This window comes from Mauremys mutica, chromosome 1, assembly GCF_020497125.1.
Source record: "Mauremys mutica isolate MM-2020 ecotype Southern chromosome 1, ASM2049712v1, whole genome shotgun sequence".
Taxonomy (NCBI): domain Eukaryota; kingdom Metazoa; phylum Chordata; order Testudines; family Geoemydidae; genus Mauremys; species Mauremys mutica.
The window spans coordinates 99819812-99840593 of record NC_059072.1 but is presented as its reverse complement, the minus strand read 5'-3'; positions in this window follow the sequence as shown (position 1 = coordinate 99840593).

The window sequence follows — 20782 nt, the reverse complement described above, 5'->3', positions numbered from 1 at the left end:
ACAAAATAGGGTGTAAGGATTGCACAGGACTTGTGCTGGCTCACTGCACAGGGCTTAATTTCATTGTTTGTTGATACCTTTCTTTTTGAGTTTGCTAAATTGGGCTGGAGCTCTTATTAAAAAGTCTCTTTCATGAGACTCCTGGAACTTTCTGCTTGGAAACACTAGACTAGCAGCCATTTTTTGCAGTATTTAGGTATTTCTGCCCTATGACGGGGTGGATAAACACCACGCTGGGGAGAGGGAGGCAGGAACAACTCTGGGCCTAGGAAGCCCTGCCTCAGCTGGTCTGCTGGGCCTGCTCCAGTTGGAGGAGGGGCTTAAAAGAGAGTCTCTCTCCACCCACCACAGCAGGGCGGGGTTATGCCAGGAGAGTATCTCCAGAAGTAGGACTGCTGCACAAAGCTGAGGCATGCAGAGGCCCGCGGGCCAGGTTGCAAGAGACATCAAACCATGACATACCCTGAGGAAGGACAGAGAGGTAGGAAGAGACCTGGGGGAGGGCAGTAGCTGGACGGCAGGTAATGGGCACCTTCCTTATAACACCTAAAAGGAACCTGGTGGAACGGGGGAGCCCAGGTTCCCATACGCTGTGCTGCCATGGACTGTAACCGCTAGGTGGGGGGACCAGCCCTGCTCAGATGCCCCAGATGCTAGTCAACCCAAAAAGACCACAAGTGCAAGATGCTCAAAAATGAAATATACTTTCAGGGAAAAGTGTTTTTCCAGACTGATTGGAAGCACAGAAATAGCTTTTCATGTCTGGATTCAGTTTGAAATGAAAACTTGGATCATTTGTTGTTTTTCTACAGACTAGTTCTCCCAGCTATAATATTGCTTCAAACAATGCCCAGTAAGCGGCTTGAATTCACTCATCAGTAGTATTTTCACAAATTAATACTAGATCTGATCAATAAAAAAGAATCAAACACTTTTTTCATTAAAACTTTCCAAAAAAACATAGTGACAAATTGTCCACTATTTTTGACCAGTTCTACTGAATAGATATTAATTTTCATACTGTTTAACAAAAAAAAATCAGACTTTATGTATTGATACTCTGAGAGAATGCTCAGAAAACTGACTATATTCCAAGAGGAATTTGGATACAGAAGCTAGTCAGTTGACTATATCACTAGGAATGAATATTTTTGTATGGTTACAACATCTTCTTGTTCTATATAGGGTGACATGTAAACTGAAGACAGATGAAACTCAGAAAAGGCTGGAGACTGGACTTTGAAATGTTGAAATAAAAATAAAACTCTGACTAAATGTTTCCCAACACTTTTTTAAATTTTTATTCTTTTTGTCGATTCCTGGACCCAAATGGTAAAATTGCCCCAAATTGAATGAAAAGTTATTTTGAGAAGTAAGCAAGTGGGGAAACACAAACTGTGAGCAAAACAACACAGATGAGACAAAGGGCAGCTAAAAGTGAATGAAAGGAAATTTGCTAAAATGTCAGCTAGAGTGCATTGGACAAGGAATCAAAATAAGATGGCTGACAATAAGAATAAGGAGAAAACGGAACTTATTTAAGGGTTCAACTACTATGATAGAGGAATGTAGCTGGATAAATGTAACAATGATATATAGCACTTTGCATTATTAACCTACATCACAAGGCTGGATTAACTGGTATTTGTATCATTTTACAGTAGGGGAAATTGTGACGGAGAGGTTAAATGATATTCCCAAGATCATAGAGTAAGTCTCCTGGAGGCTGGATTGGAACTCAGGACTTCTTGGCTCTTTGTTCTATCTTCACACCTTTACACCATTCCTCTTACAGGGCCAAATCATCCCTCTGTAACAGAATGGCATGCCCCTTCAAGGCCCGAGAAGCCCAGGACTGGCCATCCCTGTTTAATTAGCTGCACTATGCTGGCTGTAGGACTTAAAAAGGGAGGGAGCCCAGCAGCTGGTGGGGCTGGTTGGGGAGCAGAGCAGCTGAACTGGGTCATGGCAGGAGAGCTGAGTTACACGAAAGGAGTTCTCCTGTGGTGAGCCCCTGAGATGAGGGGCCAAGCTCCAGGGAGGTCGGCCTGGGGCCAGTGTTCCACAAAGGAACAGGGAACTGAAGGGAAGCACAGGAGGGTCGTAAGACCATTGTAGTTTACGTGGTAACCGGACTCCAAGTGGAGAAATGCCCAAGGGGTCAGTGCGCTAAGAGTGAACAGAACTGTGAGTTGATCCCAGGAGCAGCCAAAGACCTAGTGTTAACTTGGGACTGTTGTTGAAGGTGGTGTGCTGTGATAGGAGGTAATAGGAGCCTATATAAGAAAAAGACCCAAAAATCGGGACATCTGGTCACCCTACCCAGAAGGGACTGAACTCTTAAGTGACCTGGCTGGAGGACTAGGCCACCAGAGACCCAGACAGTGGTGACCAAGGGGGAATGCCCAACAACCCTGCACCCATCCACCAGGGGGCTTTGGCCAGTGAGTTGCTTCTGTACGCCTGGGGTTTGGTCTGGGATGGCCCTGTAATACCTTCCTATGGGAAAAACACAGCAGGGCTACAAAACCATGGGATTATCCTGTGGTGGGTGCAGGTTATGTGGCCTATGGAGGTGGCAAGGAGTGTGGCAATCCCAAGCCATTCATGTCCCAAGGTCTGTGAGGAGATTCAGAGCACAGATTGGGTGCACAAGCTGTCAATGTCAGCATTACCTTGGGCTGAACACTCCCCATTTTTATTCAGGGAAGGATGATGCAGAGTTGAGTGACCCTGCTTCCCCCCCGACCCCATCCCCATAGCCATGTCCTTGTCTCTGACTCATAGAGTCAGAGGAGATGTGTGAGAGAAGAAATAGTCACTGGGGTCCTTCTTTCCTCTACGAAGGATGGGTACTCGGATACTGTGGTGATGGGTGCAATATACAAACCTGAATAGACTGAAGTGGAATGGAACAGAATAGTGAGCATCAGTACGTAACACACCACTTGTCATATTCATCTTCTCTCTCCTTACCCTCTCCTCTCACTCCTTTGTCTCCTTTCTTCTCATTTTTAGTGATTAATCTTTTAGTATGCACTTAAATAATCAAATATTGATAAAGAACTCAAATGTTATGATGCCTGATCAACTACTACACCAAAGTGAAGACAAGTATTTTATTATATCTGCTGATGGGCCAAATTCTGATCTCAATTACAGTCAATACAAACACCTGTCAGGGATGGTCGAGATAATACTTAGTCCTGCCATGAGTGCAGGGGACTGGACTAGATGACCTCTCGAAGTCCCTTCCAGTCCTATTATTTACATCACTGGACTGTAAGTGAGATCACAATCTGGCCAGATATTTCTTATCCTTTCCAAAGACTAAGAATGAATTTCTTATTTGTTCACAACTGGCATTTGTTGAATTCATTTGTACTCAGTGTGTCTTCCCCACTCTCCTAAAAAAACACAAACAAAAAAGGGTACGTGCAGTTTCAACATACTTGATTCGCTTTCTATTGCATCACTCTCAAAACATATCACCAGAAATGATGAAGCCACTTAAACTTTCAAACAAAAAATCCAAAACAGTTTATGTTCACAAATTGTACAAAGTTAAACAATCTTTGCAAATATTGTTTCCTGTGGAGCAAGTTCAATAACATAGGAATTTAATGACAAAAGGATAATACACCAACAGCTATTTACAGAAGAAGAGGGAGGTGTTATTATGAAAAGGCTATTTTCTCCCACAGTCTTCCAAACAGGAACTAAATAGCTGGACTTGCAAAACCACTAAAGCATCGTATGAAAACCCAACTCAGAGAAAAATACAGCCTCAAGCATTCTCATAATGTCTGTGTGCATTTGACAAGCAGAATGGAAACTTTGGTACCATTTTTTCTAGTCTATAAATCTGTGAATTATACTCCAGTTGCATCACATTAAATAGGAAACCTTTATCTTTATAGTTGAATTAAAAAAAATGTGAATGAAAAAGAGAAAACAGAAGTTCATCGCTTAGAAAAAGAAACGTCTCTGACAAAAATCTACCCCCTGACAAACATCCTTATTGGTGCATCTATTAATGAACCATACATAAAACCCTTTAGAGAAATCCACAGGGTGGAGTGATCAGGCAGGCTTTCTGAGCCTTGCTCTTCACTGCCTTGCACCTGTGTAGTCATGCACCCTTGTGTAGAGTGCGTGTAAACTGAACGGGGCTGCCCAGAGGTGTGGGCAAAAGGGGAGAATTTGCCCCAGGCCTCTCACTGGAGCGGGCACCCAAACCTGTGGAATTTGGGCATTTTGACCTGATGCACAGCGTCATAAGGCTAAGCAAGTCTGGGCTTGTCACTGGGTGCTGAGGGGCTCTGACACCCTGTGTGTCAGGTTACAACTCCACTTACTCAAATTTTGCCCATCCACCCTCCACCCCTTGTGATGAAGGTGGGGCAGCTGGGCCAAACCTGAGAGGCATTGCGACCCTGCATGCCAGGTCACAATGCCACTCACTCAAATTTGATCCAGCGACTCCTCTACAAACACAGAACAAAAAGATGGTCCTTGCTCCAATGGTACATTTCTTATTTCCCAAGAAGGAGATAAAGGAGTCAGTGTAGTTTCAGAATATCGTATGATACTATAACACTGTGACAGACACCTTAGCAATACCTAAGATAGATGGCCTTTATTGTATTATCATTCATAGTCAATGATTTCAAAGTTGTGCTTATGATATAAGCCTTATCCCTGTTGAGTGGATGGTAGGCCGGTGAAGGGGAGCAGAGTTAAAGTTGTTTTTTGAATGTCCTAATTTTGCTATGTATATTTAATGGCCTCACAAATCATGTAGCCTATTTAGATAGATAGCTGTCTTCTCTGAACTGTTTATTTCCATACCTTTGAATGCTTAGGATGTTTTTTAGAGTAACATTCCTTGGTACTTATGTTAAGACTTTTTGAGCAACTCTATTAATTTTATAAAAAGCGACAAAGAGTCCTGTGGCACCTTATAGACTAACAGACGTATTGGAGCATGAGCTTTCGTGGGTGAATACCCACTTCGTCAGATACATGCACGAAATGGGTATTCACCCACGAAAGCTTATGCTCCAATACGTGTGTTAGTTTATAAGGTACCATAGGACTCTTTGTCGCTTTTTACAGATCCAGACTAACACGGCTACCCCTCTGAAATCTATTAATTTTAAATCTAATTTACCTCTGTAAGGATCCCAAGTCTGGCTTTTCCAAACCAGCCCAGTGATGTTTTTGGATGGCTTTCCTCCACTCCCCACTTCAGATATATGCCTTCAATCTTTGTTTAAATTTGTTGCCGTGTTCTCCCTCCAATCTAATTGAAGCATCGGAATGGCTAAACCATTATTGTAAAAGATGGCAAGCAAAGTTGTATGCAGACAACTCTTCAGCTAGAAATAAAAAGTAACCCAACAATCCACTACATTTATTTTGCTGGAGGTTGAAATGCCTTTCTGTCCCCAGTAATTAAGTCCATTCCAAAGTGCGTGATCCCCAAGAAATGTAAGCTATTATAGCCTGATACTACCTGTCAGATGGAGAGTAGAGTCTTCACTGTGAAGGTATTTGGCCATCTAAAAGAGGAGGCTGATCATTGTTACATCGCATCACCTCACTCCAGGGAAAGACCCAGACCAAAGCTGATTTCCAGGGATGTGTTAATGGTCTCTCTCTTTTTTTAAAATATCCCCCACCCTAACCCCACATTCTCATCTCGGGTCAGCACAGATGCATGCTTAATAGGACTGTAACAAAGTGCTTTGATTTTTTTTTTATTAACAGACTTATGAATACATCTTTGTGCAAAGAACCAGAAGAAAAATATGCTAAATATTCTATCATGATATGGTTTGTGCTGGGACTGGCATTATGGAGGGAAGGGAGGGCCTTGGTATATTGCACATTCCAGGTTTGTTGTCAACTGAGCTTAAAAAGATAAAGTATAATTTGTTACTTGCTATCAGTCATGAGAAATGAAGCCCGATAATTTTGAAGTAATGTTTAGATTGCCATTCCTGGGCTATTACACTGGTTGATAATGTTGGGAGAAGGGATTATTTTGCTCTTTCTTGCAGTAATAAGTCTCAAGTTAATAATGGTGCAGGTTTCAAAGTCTGTTTTGCTTGTAGCTGGATGAGGTAGCAGGTAGAAGCTAAGCTCTGATTTGTAAAGAACTGGCATGATATCACTTCCAAAAAGTGCCTTTTGACACGGCAACGAAGAGTTATTAACAGTGTGGCTGGATGACCATGGAGAAATAACATGCTATTATGAATGGCCCTATTGACCCAGGTTAGATACCTGACGAATAGGTGAACTAGTTTGTTTAGGGCATCATTTTACTTAACACTAAGGCCGCTTTACACTGCACTACTCGGGCAGTGGAAAGGGAACCTGGTATAAATGAGAATTGGGCCCTTAGAAATATTCAGCTCTCTGTACTCTAACTTTCAAGGACAATATTGATCAGCCCAGAATATTTCCCCAGATATGAATGGGAACTTGCAGCTGCAACATTCTGTCCAGGCTTAGGCTCAGAATGTTCTTGTAACAAGTGAGAGTCTGTATCAAAAGTATTAGGCTAATTCTGAGAGTGCCAGCTTTTAACCCTTGAATACCTGTGTAAGAGTGTGTTATGCTTGTCACTGTGCCTGGCATGGATCACAGCTGAGAGAACCAATCTCAGGTCAGACTGATAAAAACTGGGCAGACAATCCCACACTTGCAGTTTATTCTATAATCAGATTTAACCAAACCAGCCACAAATGTGTGCTCCTGGATCGCTGTATTGGCTTAATGTGGAGCCACAGTTAGTCCCCTGAGACCCTCCAGCCCATATTACCAGCCACGCAAACTGGAATTCTGTGATGAAAGGTTATTAAAACCAAAAATCACCACACATTAGGCTCTTTTAGCCCCAGGGGCTGGTCACTTACCCAGGTCAATGGCTGCTCAGGACCTTACACCCAAAAACAATGCTGGAGCCAATCCTTTAGTAAACTAACTAAAGCTTTCTTAACTAAGAAAAAGAAATGAGAGTTATTAAGTGATTCAAGCAGGTAAAATACATTACAGTTGGATTAGCGTATGTAGTCCAAAATGTTAGGAGGGATGTTAAATCTGCTCATTTTCTATGTCTCCCTGGGTTTCCCAAATGACTTTGGGGACCTCAGTCCTTTTGTTCAAAACTTCCCGTGTCAGAATTCACCAGTCCAGAGATGGGGTAGAAAATAGGTAGCCAGGGGCCTTTGTTTTCCCTTTTTATATCTTGACCCTTTTTGCTGGAAAAATCCTGTCTGTGTCCTGGGTCAGGCAGTTTCATGGTGTACATGCTTGGCCATCAGTCCTTCATATGAATTGCAATTCTAGCTTGCTACCTATGTACAGGCTGAGGTGTCTTTGGGTAGGACGTGCAGATGCCTTTGTTTACAGCTCCTTTGTTGTTTCCAAAGAACTAACCTGTGCGCGGTTTCTCAGACCCACCACATGTTTGAGTTACAAACATAGCAAAATGTCGTATCTCCACACACAATGGTGATATATACATTACAACAAGCTAATACTAGTCAGCAGATTACAACTTTTCCAGTGATGCCTCACAAGGCATACTTTGTACAAGATCTATCACTATTTTATAACAGTGGTGAGTGTGTTAATTAATGTCCCCTTCCCCTTTGGATAGCATTACACGCTCTCAGCCACTCTATGGCTCATCCACAGAAGATAGCTCAATGCTGCTGTTCCCAGCTAATAGATTTAGGGCAAAATTTTGGAAATCTCAAAGGGATTCCATTTGCAAAAGCCCTTTGGGTGCTTTTGGTGGTATACTGCAACTAAATTGTCACTTTAGATACTCAGAAGTTTTTCCTGGTTCTGCTTGCAGGCTAGAGGGTTCTGTAAAGAAGGCTGTGATCTGGGCCTGCTAGCAGCAACCTGTCAGCAGCCAGCCAGCCAGCATACAGTAAAGTGAGGTGAGTTGTGCCTCAGTTCTAGGGAGCAGCCTGCTTTGTGTGTCTGGTTTTGGGTTCTTCTGTGTTATCGTTCTGAATTTTAAGCAATAAAGTAATGTTACATGCAACCTTCCAGCAAGAGTGTTTGTTTTTAATCTAACTTCCCCGTTTGTATGCCATAAAACACAAGTTTTTTTGAAACTGGTACCATTAGTGCTTTAGCTCAAATGGTAGAGATATGTGCTGCAGTGCTAAAGGCCCCCAGGATGTGAACAGAATGAGCCATCTCTGGATGGTTTTCTTTCTAGCCCATTAAAGCACCCAGCACTGGTTGTAAGGTGATAATGGTGTGTGGAGAGAAGCTATTGTTCCCCTGGAATCTGCATCTAGGCTGGTATCACTGGAAAGAGTCAGTTTTCAAGGCAACATTGCTATACAGTGTATTGAAATAGGTATCCTCCATTGAGTCCAAATCTCTGTGGGGGAAAATGTCAAGATTCCTTCCTTTTCTAAGAGCTGCTGTTACCTAGGTGGACTGTCATCCCTTGAGAAGCCACCACATGGAAGGTATTTCACCGTAGCTCTTTAATTGGTTCCAGAAATTAGGTGCTTAGGAGAAGGAATAACCTCTCCCCAAGGAGGGAATTGAATTCTCATGTGAGTAATTTGTCTCCATATAGTGACATAATTTACCCCATACAGGGAAGTCTGCTTAATCAAAGAAGCAGAATTGTGTTAGCAAGGAACACACAGAGCAGCCAAAGGAAGTCGCCAAAGCCTGGTAACCAGCTTCAGGCATTCCCCATTGCTGGCTGACACTGCACAGCAAGAGCCCTGATGCTGGACAAGTGGGAAGAACATCTGAAAGTCCTGGTGGTCAGCTTTCAAAAGAGACAGATGCCAGAAGAGCCTACCTAATGTGACAAAGTTCCTCCTCTACCTTGGTGGGTCCTGCACTTATTGGCAGATTTGCTCACCTCAGTGATCTTCCCCAGAGTCTGGGTCAACTCCTCCTATGTCTGATCAGGAGTTGGGAGGTTTGGGGGGAACCCGGGCCCACCCTCTACTCCAGGTTCCAGCCCAGGACCCTGTGGATTGCAACTGTCTATAGTGCCTCCTGTAACAGCTGCATGAGAGCTACAACTCCCTGGGCTACTTCCCCATGGCCTCCTCCAAACACCTTCTTTATCCTCACCACAGGACCTTCCTCCTGGTGTCTGATAACACTTGTACTCCTTAGTCCTCCAGCAGCACACCCTCTCACTCCCAGCTCCTCAGATGCACTTCCTCTCCTCTGGCTCCCCCTGGCCTGACTGGAGTGAGCTCCTTTTTAAACCCAGGTGCCTTGAATAGCTTGCCTTGATTGGCTGCAGATGTTCTAATCAGCCTGTCTGCCTTAATTGGTTCTAGCAGGTTCCTGATTACTCTAGTGCAGCCCCTGCTCTGGTCACTCAGGGAACAGAAAACTACTCATCCAGTGACCAGTATATTTGCCCTCTACCAGACTCCTGTACCCCACTGGTCTGGGTCTGTCACACTAGACAGAACTAACACTCATTAAACCCTTAAAAGGCCTTCCCTGCAAGAATTCTTAATGGGGGGGTAAGAAATTTCCTGTATCATCTTACCAGAAGTGGTTAGAAAGTAAGACATTCGGGGAAGTAAAATCTTCTGCTCCACTTAAGCATTCCCTGGTGTCACTCATGGGTCCTGTGTAATCCTCCTTGTTGGCAATGGTGCTGTCCATCTGTGTTTATCCCCATTCTGAGGGTCCCACAGGCTTTTAAATTTGTGGAACTGCTCCAGAGTCAATGATGATGATTTTGTTTTTAATACTATTTATAACTTACTCATCCCTAACAGTTGCATAACAATCTCTCATGCTGGGATTTTTTAATGATTTCTGGGCGATGTACAAAGGACTTAGAATTTATTTCATCTTGTATCTACAAACCAAGAACCATCTGGCAGCAGAGAAAATGAAGACCCTGCGTGTGGGTTACTTTTTGATAATCTCTTAGGCAGATTGAACTGCAACAGGTGCCTGTGAAATCTGTGCAGTCAGAGGGAAATTAAAGGATCCCAAGAAAAGTCACTGCACTTGGCAGGAGAAATGGGCAACAAACCAAAGGAACATAATTCTGAATGGACAAGAACAAAGCGTTGGATGATTCTTCATGTGTAGTAAACAAAAATAAGGGAGTTGGTACATGTTGTTCTGCTGCAGAAAGTGTCTTGATTGTGTGGAAGGCAGCAGAAGAGACAATGAAAGGATCGTGTATTTCCGAGGTAGAGTTCTCATGTTTGTAAGTAAATTATCTCCACTGCTCCAAAGTCTGTTCAGAGTGGGTAAACAGTCCAAGAACAATCTGTGTTTTCCTTCAGGGTTTATCTCCTACTGTGATACTGTCACGCAGCCACTGATGGCTTTCCCATATGTGCTATCTGTGAGCTAAATTATTCTCTCCTATGCGGTCAAGAGTTACCCTGAGGTAACTAATGCAGCCTTGTGTTCTTACTGGACTTACCCAGTCTGATGTCCTCAGTATGGACTACCTGTCACATGGAGACCTCAGAGAAGATGAGAATTCAGGTACCATGCGAATAGTATGGGAAACATTCTGGAATAGATTAAACCCTGTGTTTCATACCCCAGAGAGAAGGGATTTCCCAGAGGAAAGTGGGGGCATTCTGTTAGTGCTAAGTGAACACACAACCTCTCTACTACTGGGAAAACCTGCAAATGGCTAGTGCAGTCTGAAAACTGGGTTGTTGAGCCAGAGGGAAGATGTGCGTAAGGCAGCCAGGGGATGTGACTTTGATCATCTTTCCTAGCAGTCCCTATTCTAAATGATCCCTGGTAGAAAGCCTAAGGAAGAGGATCAGTCACTGGTACCACAGCATGTCTCAGGTCTGCCACTAATAAAAGTGAATCTGTCCCTCTAATTGCTAAAAGTGCCAGTCCTGAAAGTCCTTCACACATGACATTTTTCTGATTTCCGTTAATCTCGCTGCAAGCCTCCTGCACAGAATCAAGCCATAACTAGGATTTAGGGCTAAATTTGCCTTAAGTTCAGCAGAGCTCTTTCAAAAATTGTCTTGATCCCTTTTCAAAATCTAATCACTGGAGTCCACAGGAGCTAAAGTCATACAGCTGAAACCAAGCACATCACCTTTCTTTCTCAGGAACTCTTAGGGATGATTGTGCATCCCAAGAAAGCACCATGGGCAACTGAACTGCACTAAAGCTAATCTTTGTTACTTACTTTGTTTGTGTCCTTGAGAGTAATCTGTCACACACTCAGGCACCACAGGCTATTCCAGGGTACTTTACTCATTAGATGGATGTTGGCTGTTTTCCATTCGTTTATAGGACTCTACAAGTACCATATTTTTGGATGATGTTTCAAACATCAATAGACACTATGATGGGTCAGGCAGGGTATTGACTGTGCTGCTGGGAAAAGGGAATGGCAAAATGGGGATTGTAATGTTTTCACCAAAATCAATAAGATTTTGCCCATTAATGCCTAGAATGTTCTGTGAAATGTCTGTATTGAAATGTTTCTATGTAGAAATGAAAGTTTTTATAGACTGAAGTTCTTCTTTGGTCCCCAACTACCCTGTATTTCAATTGCAAGAAAATGCCTTCCCCTTCATTTCTAGCCTTAAAAACCTAGTAGCCATTTAGCTCATGCCTTTCTATTTTTTGCAATACTAGAACCACTTCCACAGCTCACCCATTCTAGTTGCAAAAGCAAGGACAAATGCACCCAATGTGATCTACATTTTTCTGGGTAATTCTGCAGACGCAGAGCATTCCTTTAGTGACCGATGTGTAGGTGTATTTAGAAATAAAGATAGAGTTGAGTTCTTTCGTTAACAAGTGGTTGTTACTCTGAGGTAGCCCAGTAAAAAATAGTCTAGAACCACATGAAGGGAAGATATAGAAATAGAAGCATGTATCCTTGCTTCGGAGGTCCTGGTTACAGTAAATTTTGACATAAATGGTATGTGGTGTGACAAGGTGGGGATTTTCTGAATAACTTTATTTATCCTAAGAGTGCCTCCGTTTTCCCTATTCTGTAAGGCTACCTGGGGGGAAAGGACTGCTTGCTCTCAGGGCAGGTTAAGAGAGAGAAAGATGAATGCCACCGAGCTGTCTGAGCCTGAATGGGTCATTGAAATAGGATTGGCTGAGGCCAACCCCATATCAGTGGAGAATCTGAGAAGACAGTGGCAAATCCAATCACGAGGACACTGACACCTAGCAACCAATGACCCAGAGGGAGATGGATTTCCCCACCTCTCAGCAGGGAAGCTGAGAAACATCCCCCAGGTTGTGAACAAAGGACTGGGAAGGTGGGAAAGTGGACTTTAAGAGCTGGCTGCTAGATGGAGTTGGGAATCTTACCTAGGATCTGGTGAAGGAGATCAGATGAAGAGACAGACAAAGCTTGAACAATGGGGTTCACTACAGTTTGGCTGGGCTCTGGGCTAACCAGATTGGTTTATGCTTTAACATTCAATTCTCTATGCTAACCTAAGGACTTCCTACACTGTGTTCAAGTTGACTAATAAACCCTACTGTTTTGACAACGCCGTGTGAGCATCACTGCAAATGCTTGGTGAGGTGCGTTAATTCCTGAAGAGTTTACAAGTCTCTAGCAGGAGTCTCAGTTGGACTCACTGAACACAGCTCATGATGTGAAGCAGGAGTGCTGGAGCCTTAGAGGTTCAGTCTAAGGAGGTGGTGAGGTCACATGACTTACCCTGGTTAAAGAGTGAGACCCCTTGGGGTACTGGCACACTGAAGAGATTCCTCCTAAAGACTGTTCCAAAGCTGGGGTTATAGCACCCATTCTATGGATCCATGATACACAGCAATTTATAATGCCATCAGAGGATATTGGTGGCATTGCATATACTGTGGAACAAAATTATTGATCTTAACCTCAATATCCAGTCCCAATTTAGATAGTTGATAATTCTGACAATCTTGCTCTGACTCCCCAGGCTGTTGCTTTCATTGAAAGGTTGAGTTCACTCTTTATATAAATTCCTTCTCGCTGTTTGGTTTCTGGTAGATTTTGCCAAAGTGTGATGCTGTAAGTGGCAGTGGGGTTTTTCAAACTGCTTGTTTGTTTCAGGGTACGGTGGAGAAATTAGTACTTTACTGTGATTGGCATTTCTTCATCGGACTTTATCCCGGTTTTATTTCTGGAATGTTATGTTTTTCCTAATCAACAATTGCTCAGACTTGTATGGTAGCACCAGTGATGACTGTGAGAATATGTAGCTACTACATCACATGCCTAAAATACCACTACAAGCCTTTTCTGAAAGACCATTAGCAAGTGACGGATCCTCTTGCAGAAAAGAAAACTGAGCCTGATTCTCATTTACACTAAGGCCCCTTCACACTGGTGGCAGTGAAAAGGGGCCTAGGGTAAATGGAAATCAGGTCCACATGTGATTGTTTGGTTGAATCAGGGCCATAATGCATGCACAAAAAATCTTCCGTGACATTTATTGAAAAATATTATAAGCCTGGATGTTTGCAATTTGAGTTAAGTAAACTAGGGGTAAAATTTACAAGAGGACTTAGGAGCTTAAGTCTCATTTTCAATTGCTAGTTAGGCCCTTAAAGTGGGATCTACAAAGGGATTTTGGCATTACAATGCTGAGCATCATGGTACCTAACTTTTTAAGTCATCTAGAAAAATCACGAACGCTGTGATCCACAAAGCGGAGTTAGATGCCAGGAACAGGGAGAGAAAGATGCCTAAGAATGGAATCCACAAAAGCCAGCGTGCTAAATGAGGAGTCACCTAAGCCAACCAATGGGACATGCTGATGAGAGAGGAGTGTGCTAATCTCCACCCCTCTCTCAGAGATAGGCACCTAGTCCAGGCTGCAGAGAGGTACCCGTCTCTGTTAGCGATCTACAAATGGGAACCTGTGCCTGGAGTCAGGTGACTTAGGTGCCTAAACTGCTTTTTTTGAGGGAATGAGTTAGGCGCCTGCCTTGTTCCACACAAAAGTGGCAGAGGAGGAGGTGGTGGCACAGCCCACCTTAAAACTTTTAGCCCAGTGGTTAGAGAACTCACCTGAGATGTCGGAGGTGCTGGTTCAATTTCCCTCCTTTTTTTTTCCCTCCTGCTAGAAGAGGAGAAAGGATTTGAGCATCAGTCTCCCACCCCTCAGGATAGTGCTCTAACCACTGAGCTATGGGATATTCTGATGTAGGGCGCTCTCCATCTCTCCTGGTGAAGCTGTTTCCTGTGTATTAAAAAAAAAAAGCATGATTGTAGCAGCGGGACTGGCCCTGGGGTCACCCAACTCCTAGGTGAGTGCCCTAATCACTGGACTATAGTCATTATCTTTCTCCCTGGTCCACTGACTCTTCTGCTGTGGATAAATACTTGAATAATCACTGAGCAGAAAGGGGAATTGAAGCTGGATCTCCCACATCCCTGGTGAAAGCTCTAACCACTGGCCTAAAAGTTGTATGGCGGACACCGCCTCTACCTCTATTGGCTGGATTTTGAATGGGACCTGATCTAGTTGGTAGCCTCTGAGCACGCATACAAAATTGGGCCCTGCGTGTGACTTAGATGGCCGAATGACTGTCTTTCCTGTTTTGTGAATCACTTTTGGGCTTAGATAGGAGATACACATCTGTATGCCCAGAGTGAGGTAGCAATGTGCATGACCAGAGGCAGAAACATGGGCAGCTAGGGAACTTTTACTCTGGAAAAACGTAAACCCTGAGTGAGATTGGGTGCCTTCAGGGTTTGACAGGAGTTTTGTGGATCACAGTGATTTGTTAATCACATAAGTCATGGGGTTCATCATCTAAATAGCATTGTGGATCCCACTCCTTGGGCCAAGACCCAAAGCTATTTAGGCACCTAACTCTCACTGATTTCAGAGACAATTTGGCTGCTAAGGTCCAGATGTCTAACTCTCAGTGAAAGTCAACGAGACTTGGACTCCTACTTGCTTTTTGGTTTGGTTTGGTTTTGGATTTTTTGGGGGGAAATTTTACTCTAGATATCTCCCAGATAACTTGTTTAAATATATTGGTTTGAGTCCTTAGAGCATTACATATCTGACTTGTCCAACATGCTGATTTGTTAAAGCTTCTTATCTAACAATAGCTAGGACTTTTTGACTTACAGAAGCCCAAATGTGGCAGATAAGTCTTTAAAAGTTGTGATAGAGACTCCAAATGAGGTGAGAACATTCAGGGGATTCATTTTTTAAAACTACAAAGAGTCCAACAAATTTTTCTAAAACATCTGTTTTAATATTTGAGATATCACAGGTCAATTTACGCAAACACGATGAGTGATCTAGTGAGCAGTTTTTTGTGTGTGGCAGAAGTCAGAAATCTGTTAAGAAAATGGGAGGAAGTGTGGTCAAGTGACTAGACCAGGAGACTGGGACTCAGAAAACCTGGATTCAGTTCTTAGCTTTGCCACTGCCTCATTATGTGACCACGGACAAGTCAGTCTGCACTTGCCTCAGTTTCCCCATATATAATTGTCAGTCTTCTCGTTTCAGAGGGGTAGCCGTGTTAGTCTGGATCTGTAAAAGCAGCAAAGAATCCTGTGGCACCTTATAGACTAACTGACGTCTATAAGGTGCCACAGGATTCTTTGCTGCTTTTACAGTCTTCTCGTTATGATTGCTGTGCATCTGTATATTATCATTAAAAATAGTATCTTAAGAACCACATATTTAAAGAGTCCCAACTCCACCTCTAAAATTGCATCCACAATTTTTCACGCTCTGTTTTTCACATCTAAACTTTTTCATGTGCAGAAACTCAAATCTGTTTGCACTGAAATGTAGTTAGATGTCTGATTTACTTTACATTTATACACACATGCAGTTTATACCCACAAGGTTTTGCAATTGGACACTATGTGTGAAATTGCCCAGTTTTAGAAGCTGCCTTTGAAAATTTGATCTTTATAATCTTTGGAAGACATAAGCTTAGAGAGCCATATTTTGCTCTCATTTACACACAAGATTTACATGGGTGAAACTGGGCTTGATTCTAATGCCACACACTGATGCAATATTTGTTTAGTTTCAGTGAAGTTACTCCTGACTCACACTAATGTAAATGCTATCAGAATCAGGCCTGGAGACCAGATTTTGGCTGAGTTCCTGTTTGATTCTGAACAATTTACTACTGAGGGTTTACTTGATTAGTCACATTCTAAATTCCCATTTCTATTGGTGAACCTCTTTGAATCAGAGCTTTCTCCTTCTGCTCAGCTGGGCCTGGAACTCCTAATCCTGTGTGTGTGACATCATAGTCTGTTGCTATGGGGACAACTGAGCACCACAAATTCAGTATCATACTTCACTGCCTGGTTAAAAAGCAGGAGAGAATGAGCTTGGGTGGAACACAAACATTGGTATGATTAACACATCTTTGATACGTACAAAAACAACTGGGAGAAGGATGAAAACCACAAGGTAGAAACCCAACAACACTAGTCAGCATTTAAAGGTTCTAATCTCAAAGCCCTTGTTTTAAGCAGAGAGAGATTTGGCTTGTGGTGCCTAAATTCTAAACTATGGATTTTCTGTGTCAAACCAAGGTGTTGTTTAAATGACCTGCACTAGGGAGGGCACTGCCAATGCCTTATATTCCTAGATATTAGGCCAGTGGTGGGTTTTTTTAAAATTGCATTTCCTTTCAGAATTCTGAAAAGTGGAAAGAAGCAACAGATGCAGCTTTGCCCATTTGTCTGTCAGTGCATATTTCTGTCTTAATTTTCTGATGGAGAAAACAACCCCATAGACCTAGAATGTATTTCTCAGATTGCACCCTAGCTCAGCTTTCTTTTACTGATGTTTATCTTTTTGCTGAAATTAAGTTATGCAGTAATAGACTGTCAGTTACTAGCTCATCATAATACTGACTTTTTTAAGTGCCTTGAGATCTGAAGATGAAAAGTGCTACTATGTAAGAGCTATGGATTGTTATCTCTTCTAAAACTTTGTTTAGTGTGCATAGTTTCAGATTTCTCCCCAGCCACTAAAGAAAAGTGATTGGGCCAAATCTTGCACTGTTGCACAAGGCAAAATAATGCATTGTAACTGCATTAACTGAGCACAAAATTTAACCCATCATGTTTTAATCGTGTTGCACCCTGAATTAATTTGTAAAAGAAAACCTCTTTTGTATATAGATTATTTAACTATATATTCTTATGGCAGGAGTCACCAGATGGTGCTATTACACATGATCTTACAAGGTCTTTTGCTTACAGTACAAGTGGTGTACAATCTTTGAACACATGTTGTATTGTTATTAGATATGTGATGTAGGTTCTTTATGTGGGGAGCTGTGGCAAAGAGCAAGAGAGTTTCCTTAAGCTCTTTAACTAGAATCAATTACTTCTTGGGAACCAGGCATTGATGTTTGGGCTGGGATTCCTGAAAAAAAGGGGTTGTCTGCATGTCCTTTGTAATCACCTATGTCCAAGGGCTAGTGTATATGGTGCAAAATAAACAAGTTGCACTGAGAATATACCCAGACTTAGCAACACTAATTTCTCCTCCAAAGGGAAGCCGACCTACACGCCTTCAAAAACTGCTGCTGCTCAGTACAGAAGTAACCACACCATATGATTTAAATACTCCATCATCATAACAGTATGACCGAATTTCAAAGTTAGGGGCCTGCTTCTCCTTTCCAGCTCAGCTGTGCTCCTTATGCTTGGCCCTTCCATACAGCTGTCTAACCACTGGAATAAGTTAGAGCAGCCCTAGGAGAAGTCCCCAAGCTGAGAATAGGTAAAGTACAGTGTTTTCTGGCTATGCACCCCTCTCCCTCGCCTTCCCCCCATCCCCACCTGGCCACTCCCTTATGCTGAGTGTATTCCCTGGGTGAGGCCACATCCATCAGGTTTACAACATAAAAGGGCCATAATAGAGTGGAGACTCTGACCTCCGGTGGCTAAAGTTAGGCACCTCACCCACATTTAGGCAATTCATTTGATGGCTTGATTTTCAGAGGTACTGAACACCTGCTGCTCGCATTGATTTAAGTTTGGGATCTGCAGATGCTCAACACCTCAGAAAGTGGTGCCCACTTTTATTTTGGCACCTAAATATGGGCCTACGGGCCGAAATTTGAAAATATTGGCCATATTTTCCCCCAAACTATGTATCCTAGGATATATGTCCTGCTATTGCATTTTAAAGGTATGGATCTACGCTTAAGACACAGCCTGGCCTGTGGCACTAAGAGTAATAAAAAGAAGTTGCTGGGCTTGGCTAGCTGCTCACTCAACTCTGAAGCACTCCCAGACTTCTCTGAGTTAGCTTCCCTGGATATGCTCTCAGCATCCGTGCCAAACAACTTCAGACCTGATGGCTCCTCAATCAGAATATCATCAAAGGCAGAAGGCTTGTTAGGGGCTGTGGAGAGCAGGTTCACATTGCTCCCTAAGAAATGGCTGATGTTCCAGCTGACTCACCCCTTTCCTTTGTTCGAAACCCTTATGGCTGTCATATTTATTTATTCAGGATCTTAAACGTTAGCCACTCACAAGGGAAGGTGGCCTTTAGTTCAGATGCTATTTCTTAACATAAAGATTTGATTATATTTAATAATAAAATTACATTCTTCCTTGGAACTCCTATCCATGATTGAAAGGAGAAGAGTTAATCCAATCTTTTATGGAATTGCTGAAATGTTGATAGCACCAGTCTCTTCAGGACCTTATATTTGTATACTATATGAACACATTTCTCTGTAATTTCCTCTGTTTCACAGATTCTAAGGCCAGAAGAAACTATTGTAATCATCTATTGTGACCTCCGGCATGACACAGACCATAGATTTTCACCCAGTAATTTCTGCAGTGGAGGGATTTATCTTCCCTACTACATAAGTGAACACTCAAACTGCATCCTAATGTTAATACATGGTGCTGTAGCAGACGGTAAAGGAATATTTTTTTGCCCTTTCTTTTGTCTCCACTGATAAGTCTTCCATCATATCATCTTTCACTTCAGTGGACTGACAACCATCAATAAACCCAATATCCTCCACCCAATTCACAAATGCCACGGAGGTTCTATTTTGTTGGCTAAGTACAAAAGGTTGTATTATCCCAAATTCCTCAAATGCCTGTTGAATTACCACTGCACTCATATTCTGCAGACAATTAACAAAAGAGAAATCCCCCTCCTCCCAAAAAAGCCAATTCAAACACTGCACCTGGCTGTAATCTTTTCTACTTGAACTAATTGCTATTTGCAGTGGTGTGTGGGAAGGGGGGAAAGGCCCTTCTGACTAATAATGGCATTTCAAATGACAAAGTGATTTCATAATGCTGCCTGTTTGATTCTGAGGCTGCCTACATCTTACAACAATTTTCATTTGCAGGAATCATGGTTCTCAAATACTTGGAGGGAAAAAAAGAAATGTAGTTCTGAGGTACAGAAATTAATTTTTAAAGCTCCTTGAAAGCCGAAGCAGAGTCAGATTTTATTGAACTAGTTGAATATGTCATATGGTCTCCTAGAGAATCCTTGAGGGAATTTCTAGTTTACATGAGCACCAAGTAAAAGTGAAAACTTTTATTTAAAAAAATGAAAGCAAGTAAAAACTCATTCTTCTGGTTCTATAATGCATAAAGCAGTAATATATTTTTCACTAATCTTTCAGGAGCTGATTCACAGATTAAGGCCAGAAGAGACCATTATGACCAACTAGTCTGACCTCCTGCATAATACAAGCCACAGACTTTTACCCAGTGACTCCAGCAGCAGCAGAGAGAATAGTTCTTTCTCATGCTGAGTACTATCAGGCCCAATAACTTTTGGGTGAATTAGAGTTTATCTTTTAGAAAGATGAGCAGTCTTAATTCAAAGATTCTAAGCGATGATGAATTAACCACTGTAGTCAGCCATTAACTACAACTTTCTGTGATTGTGCTAGACCAGAAATTCTCAACCTTCTCTGACCCCAAACTGCACCCATTTTTAATCTCCCATCACCTCCTATCCAAGAAGCCTTTATGCTCCACCCCATCCCCAAAGTAAAATAAAAATGCTGTAATCATAATTAATTTTCGAGTCAGAAATGATTATACTACTGTAGAGAGACAAAGTGGGTGAGGTAATATCCTTTCTTGGACCTACTTCTGTTGGTGAAAGAGACAAGCTTTTGAGCTTACACGGAGCTTTTCTTCCGGGCTGGGCAGGGTAATCAGAGTGTCATAACTAAATATAAGGTGGAACAGATAGAAGAGCTTTTCTATTTCACCTAGGGTGACCAGATGTTCCGATTTTATAGGGACAGTCCCGATATTTGAGGCTTTTTCTTATATAGAAGCCTATTACCCCCCACTCCCTGTCCTGATTTTTCACACTTGCTGTCTGGTCACCCTAATTTCACCAGTAAAAGTTGCTCCAAGAAAAGATACTACCTTGTGTCTCTCATATCCTGAGACCAACATGGCTCCAACAACACTGCAAAGATTCTATTGTAGGCAATTCAGTACATTTCATAATTTCACTTTCATATGTGTAGTAATTATGAGTCAAGTAGCCCTTACTCAGGCAAGATTTTTTCTCAAGTCTACAAGAAAAGTCCTGTCCAACAAGGACTAAAGGAGAATAAGCATGATAATTACTTCCATTTAGTAGAAAGGTCTACATTGCCCTGGGGGCTGAGGGAGGCTGACAGAAGCTGGCTGAGACTCCCTTCTCATTTGCCTGCTCCCAGGCATCTTACAATCTGCAGAAGAAGGGAAAGTGCAAGTGGAACAGGCAGATGTGTGTGCCAATCCTATGTGGATAGG